This window comes from Dromiciops gliroides, chromosome 4 (genome assembly GCF_019393635.1).
Source record: "Dromiciops gliroides isolate mDroGli1 chromosome 4, mDroGli1.pri, whole genome shotgun sequence".
NCBI lineage: Eukaryota > Metazoa > Chordata > Mammalia > Microbiotheria > Microbiotheriidae > Dromiciops > Dromiciops gliroides.
Window position 1 is genome coordinate 353,068,979 of NC_057864.1, and position 6,929 is coordinate 353,075,907.

The 6,929-nt window shown below is 32.4% G+C and overlaps 1 non-coding gene across 1 annotated transcript; it reads left to right on the top strand.

Annotated features, from left to right (window-relative positions):
* Positions 1–1,391: 1,391 nt before the first annotated feature.
* On the top strand, positions 1,392–1,496 carry LOC122726907. The gene has a single exon (XR_006352898.1). It is a non-coding gene; the product is annotated as a U6 spliceosomal RNA (small nuclear RNA).
* The last annotated feature ends 5,433 nt before the right edge of the window (positions 1,497–6,929 follow it).

Consider the following 6,929-nt stretch of genomic DNA (forward strand, 5'->3'; position numbering starts at 1 on the left):
ATCTGCTTCCTATTCCATAAACCATAGTGTAATACAGCTCCTAAAATTAGATTTTTAAAACAAAATTTGGAAGAAAATTGAATTAATTTAAATATGACTGTTTCCCTGCATTTCAGATAGCAATTGCAATTTTTAGTAACTTTTGACAATAGGAAAAATTGAAGAAAAAGACAACTTTGCTAGAGAAGAGATATTTTTAATATGGACTTATAATGATATTAGCTTTTCAGGAAATGCATAGCTAAGAACAAACACACAAAATTATACAAAAATATGCATACATGAAGAGTGTAATTCTTAGTTTATCTTTTATGGACCTTGAGGTAAGTTCACCCTAGCTTCCTAGACTGAAAATAAGTGGAGAGAAAAAAAGAGGAACACAATTTGCTGCTTTTTCTTCCAAAAAAAAAGAAAGAAAGAAAGAAAGAAAGAAAGAAAGAAAGAAAGAAAGAAAAAGAACTTGAAGAGCCAAAGGGAGCTGGAGAACATTATTAAGGGACACATTTGTCTGTAACCAATGAGGTTCAATGTTATTGATATGATAAATCTCTGTAATATAGTGTATAGTGTAATCTCACAACCCCATTGTGGCCACATTTTCCAAAATCTGGTATTTTGTTGGGTGTTAAAGTGGGAGAGTTGGCACATTTTAATATAACTCCTTTATACATAGCTAGGAGTCATTATTCACATTTAAAGAAACAAAAATTCACACTAAAAGGTTAAGTAACATTCAAATACTGGGGATTGATAGGAGTGAAATATCAAAAATATGGACATTTAAAAATATGCTGAATAATTTTTTAAAATTCTCTGCTTAATGTATTATTTTTTTAATTTGAATTTTTAGTTTTATTATATTAGTGATGGTTATATGGAAGCTGGGATAATGGTAATTTAGGCAACTTAAAAATTAAATATATTAATAAAAGTGCTTTAAAATCTTGTCTATGGTTACATGATTAACAAGTAAACATAACTTTAGTAAAGTTAACTTTAGCAAATTTAACTTTAGTAAAACTAAGCATAAGATTTGAATCTATGTGTTCTTGACTGCAAATCTCTCATTCTATCCACTCTCTTATAATATTTCCAGTCATTACTCTCAACAAATATATTTAAATGAGTCTCTAAATTGGAGTTTTGGAAAAGTCAGTAAATATATTGATAGATACAAATTGGCCTTTTATTGAATCGTGCTATTTAAGTTAGCTACTTAAAAAATGTGGAACTAGAGGGAGAAAGATAATTTAACAATTTTAATCCACAGCCCCTTTACATTTTAAGATTAATTTTTACTGTGGCCATTTTTTTGCTGAACTTCCAGGCATTTATGTTGAAATACCATGCAACAAAACAGTGATTTTGCATATCATTATATAAATATTAGTGTTCTCTTTGGCAGTACATATACTAAAATTGGAATGATACAGAGAAGATTAGCATGGCCCCTGTGCAAGGATGACACACAAATTCATGAAGTGTTTATAAATACTAGGTTAATATTTTATAAATTTCTTCATATGAATGTGTGTGTATATATATATATATACACACACATTCATACACACTCTATACACATACATACATATATACCCATATATCTATATCTAAATCTACATCTACATCTATGCATCTATCATCTATCTGTCATCTATCTATCATCTATCATCTATCCATCTATCATCTATCTATCTATCAAGAGACACCATTTATTTTGAAGTCAGGGTCCAAATTTGTCCCACAGGGATTCTTACATTTGGCCTCAATACTTTGAAGAGAAATGGGAAAGTGGGTTTATATGAGTCAACTAAGCAGAGTAAGAGAAGAATGAGTGGAGGAAGAAATTGGTAAAATGACTGGTTTGGCATATTTGGAAGGCGAAAGCAAAACAGTATTTGGTGAAAAGAAAGAAAAGAAGATGAGCTAAAAATGAGAAAGCTGCATTGCATTTTGGAGCCAAAGCAGCTTTAGTAATTAGTACTAATGGCAACAGAAAATTAGAAGCAATTGCTTTTGTGGAATTGTTCATTTTGCCCCCCTAAGTTTATAGCAGTGTGAAATTTTCTAATTAAGATGGAAATTATTTTAATATGATATATTGAATTATAATTAGTATAATTAAAATATAAAATATTATTTCAGAACTATTTATTCAATAAAGTATGTTCCCATAGAAACAAGTGAAAAAAGATGCAATTAATGCACATTTCCCTTGCAAATGTATAATGGGAAGGGCAGCATATATTTAATATCTTTATATGTGTTTTACGAGCACATCAGAACAAATCAATAAAAATCTACAAGGTATTTCCTCTATTTCTTCTCAGAAGATTTTTTGGGCACAAAGTGCAAAATCTTACACACCAGCCAGAGCCACAGATGTCTTTCAGTATTGATCTCTAGCAATTACAGTTTTTAACCACTGAGGAAATCCATATGGGAAACTTGTAAGAAAGCCAGAAGGGAGGGGAAATGTAGAAGAAAAGACATTCAAGAGTTTCATCAAGACTGCTGGAAGTCAGTGGGGTTTTCATCTTAGACTGGTAGTTTTGAGATTTCAAGACCTTATGATTTATTTAAAACTTTAATTAAAGGGAAGAATTTCCTGAAACAGCATTCTACCCAGAACCTCCCTTTGGCAGATCATAGTTAATGATTTATTTTTTTCAAACTCCTCTACTAACATTCCCTTAAAGAAGCTAAATATGACAGGAGACACAAGTCAACTAAATATGTGAGAGGAAAACAAACCTTGCCTACAGCTATTATTAATAAAAGGAAGAAGATGAAGAGGAGAAAGACTGCATAATATGTATATAGGCTTTGAATTTCAGGTACAACTGAGAAATTACTGTAGGAGGATCATTACTGATAATGACAGGTTTTTGTCTTCTGGTTATTCTTTTTCTTGACACTATTTTCAATTTTTTTCTTTTGTCTGACAGCTCTTTTTATTTTAAAAATATATCAGAGGGGCAGCTAGGTGGCACAGTGGATAGAGCACCAGCCCTGGAGTCAGGAGTACCTGAGTTCAAATCCGGCCTCAGACACTTAATACTTACTAGCTGTGTGACCCTGGGCAAGTCACTTAACCCCAATTGCCTCACTAAAAAAAAAAAATAAAAAAAAATATCAGAACCAAATGTGTGTTTGTGGTATAAATTTTACTAATCCATATATGGATGTGAATGGTCAAGATGAAGAAAGTAATTCTGTTGCACAACAGGATAATAATGGGTAATGTGTATTGATTGTGCTCTGATTTTCCGTTCTCTTTTTATGATAATCCCCTCATTTTACCTGTTTACCTTCACGAAAAACTACCAGGAACCATTTAGTAAAATGAAGTAAAATGAAATGTACTAGCTTGGTCCAAAGGGAGATTAGAGTAATTTCACCTCCTTTTCTTTATTACAAAGGTAGGGGAACATGAATGAATGTAGAATACTGAATACATTGTCATATAGTCTTTTTTCCCACTTAATGGCAGATAGTATTGTTGTTCTGTTCCATCTTATTGAGCTAACTTCTTCTTTTTCAAATATTTGTCATAATAGTAGAGAATGGGAAGAGAAATGAAATATAAAACAACAGGTTAAAATAGGAATGAGAATAAAAATAATGTGTTGGAATTTCCCAATGATGTTTTATTTTTAAAATTTACTTGCATTTCATAGCAGGTCTCTATCCTCATATTGATATAGGCATTTATATTGAAAATACTCATTAATAGTCACCTTTTACATCAAAAGTACAAAGAAACCCCTAATTTGTGAATTTACCGCATGTTTTTTTAAACCATATGAACACTTGATTCTTTTTGTATTTATGAATAATTCTAATGCATAGAAGTGTTTATGTGACTACCTTACTTCAAAACTTCAGTGACTCCCTATTATCTACTGAATAGAGTTTGAACTTCTGTCTGGAATCCATATTTTGACTTTGCCTTTTCTAAATTAGAACATACTATTTCTCTTGGAAACCTCATCCAGCCAAGCAATACTGGGCTTTATCTTTTGAACATGGCCATGGTACATATTGTTATTCATTCTATTACCTAAAGTCTGTGGAATGTCATTCTTTTTCTCTTCAAATCCAATTGAAATGCCAATTCTTTCAGGAAGCTTTCTGTGATTTGCCCATTTGATAATGGGCCCTTTTGAACTCATATCATTATTTGCTTTTTTTTCTTAATAAGCTTATGTATTATTTTGACATGGATTATTTTAATTAAACAAACAATTTATAACCCACAAACTCTTTACATTTTAAGTTTAATTTCACATCTTAATTGATTAAGTAATGACACATATGTATATATATGTGTGTATGTGTGTGTGTGGCATATCACCCTATTAAAATGTAGTCAGGAAAGAGTGACTATGTCTTATTTGACTTTGTAAGGCACACAGGTCATAGAACAGTATTCTATCCTCTACGCTGTAAATGCTTAATTAACTGACATTGTTAACTCAATGTTTAATTTAATTTAACTTAACTGTTAAATTGAATGTTGTTTGGTTTTTTTTTTTATATTAACATTGAAGTCCCACTACAAAATATTTTATGTGTGAATAGTTTACCATAGTTGGATCAGCTTGCAAATGCCTCTGGTATAAAGATATGAAAAAATATACTTGGACTGGGAGAATTAGAAAGCCATTTTATGTTTTTGAGTACATGAAGCTTTAATAAATATATTTCAGATTTGAAGAGTTCATGAGAAAGGCATGGATTATATGTGTATACATAGAACAATTAGCCACTTAGATGCAGTGTGGGAAGGGAAAAATAATTAGAAGGCCTGACTCCCCTGCATATTACATCAACTAGATCATCATCATGTCTGGAATTAGTCTATTTTAGTTAAGTTTCAGCCCCCTATTGAAATACAAATACTATGGAGTTGAGGTAGAAAGCAACAAAACCAATTACAAAGTATCAAGTTTAGATAACAGTGGAGATTTTATTCTGTATTCTGTAAAATAACTTAAAAGCAAGGGCCTATCGGAATGGGACATGACTCAGTCTAATTTCATTTGAGAGGTCTGTCTGAGATAGGGATTTTCTTTGGCTATCTTCCATTTCTGGAATGTTCTCCTTCCTCTGCTTTGAATACAGACCTCACAACTAAATCCCCACCTTCTACAGAAAGCCTTCCATAACCTCGTTAATTCTAATGCCTTCTCTCTGTTAATTAGATAGTATTTCTACTATATACAGCTTGCTTTGTATATATTTATTTGCATGTTACCTTCCCAGTTAGAGTGCAAGCTCCTTGATAGCAGGGGCTGTCTTATGTCTGTTTTTGTATCCCCAGTGCTTAGTGCAATTCCTGGCACATAGCAGGTGCTTAATATTGTTTATTGATTGATTTTTCTATCCCACTTCATCATAATATTTCCTTTCTGCAAACTTTTAAAAATTATTTTCCATCATTCTCTTAAATACCTAAAACAGGGATAATGTTATCAGTATGAATAATAATTATTATTCCCTCTGCTGATCACAATCCTTTCATACATTAGTAGATCATTTCATGAGTTGTGGCAAAAATAAATATAACGATAATATTTTTGTAGCCATTCTTTAGTGATTAATTTCTCTTAAGCCAGAATAGGTTGCTCTTATTTGACACAGATTATGTCACTGAGGGAATCCTCAAAGTCTTTCCAAATTGTGAGAATTTGCCATAGTGTGTTTTCCACTGGCATAGCTGTTTAGAACTGTTATCCATCCAAAATTTACATTAGTATGGTATTTTATTAGAACTAGGAACTCTTACAATTCCCCTTTTTAAAAAAATTCCCTTCTAATTTAGACTAAATGCATTCTATAGAAAATAAGCATCCTATAGATTTTTCCCCACTATCAAAGAGATCAGGTTGCATTTATAGCTTCGCTCTTCTTTATCCATCTCAGACAGGAAGTCAAACATAGTATATAACCTGTGTATCATTGGAACAGTCTCCTTAGTGTTCATCATTTCATATGTCTCAGGCTGAAGTACAATTCGTGTATATACTTTGAAAATTATTTTAGAAAGAAATCACAGTTTACCCTTCCTGTGAAGTGAGATGTCCTGGTATAGTCAGGGATTTGGGGAATGATGCCTTAAGTCTAAAAGGTTACTTTCTTCAATAATAATTCTTCTGAACCTGTTGTGTATTACCATTCAGCACAATTATGTGTCAAATTTAACTTTTTTCTGTAATCAATGTTATGGTATGCTAGTAGAAATAATTCTGGACCACATAAACATGTGACACATCTGACCTCTCAAGGCTTAGACATAGGGGCAACTAAGTGATGCAGTGGATAGAACACTGTCCCTGGACTCAGAAAGACCTGAATTCAAGGCATAGCCAAAGGGTTATGTAATCAATTCAGATAAGTATCACATATTAAAAAAACAGATGAAGTTGTCTCTGACAGGCCTTCTCATCAAAGACTTAGCCCTTCTTATAACACTGACTCCTACTGCTATGCAGGAAGGATAGTGGAAAATTGTGTCACTGTAGAGTTTTGGTCATGTAGACACACATATTCTTCCCTGCTAGTTTCTCTGAAAGAATGTTGGTGAAGATATATTGAAATATTCATGTTGGGGTAATTTCTCCTAGGGAGACTCTGGTTCTTTTTCATCCTCTGCAATAATAAATGGCTCAATAAGACAAAGGTTAGCCAGATTAATTAAATCTACCTTCACCAATAGCAGACCTTTTTTTCTGGCAATGATTCCCCCTTATATCAGTACATTATCTGCATAATTTAGCACAACCATAGCCCTTATGCTGATATTTCTTGAAAGAGCACTGAGTTAGCCAGGACCCTTACCAGTGCCAAAAATCTCTGGCCATGGTTCTGATCAGCTTCTAAAACTGGGCTAATCCTAGGTAATTAAAGGTGAAAGCAAGGGATTC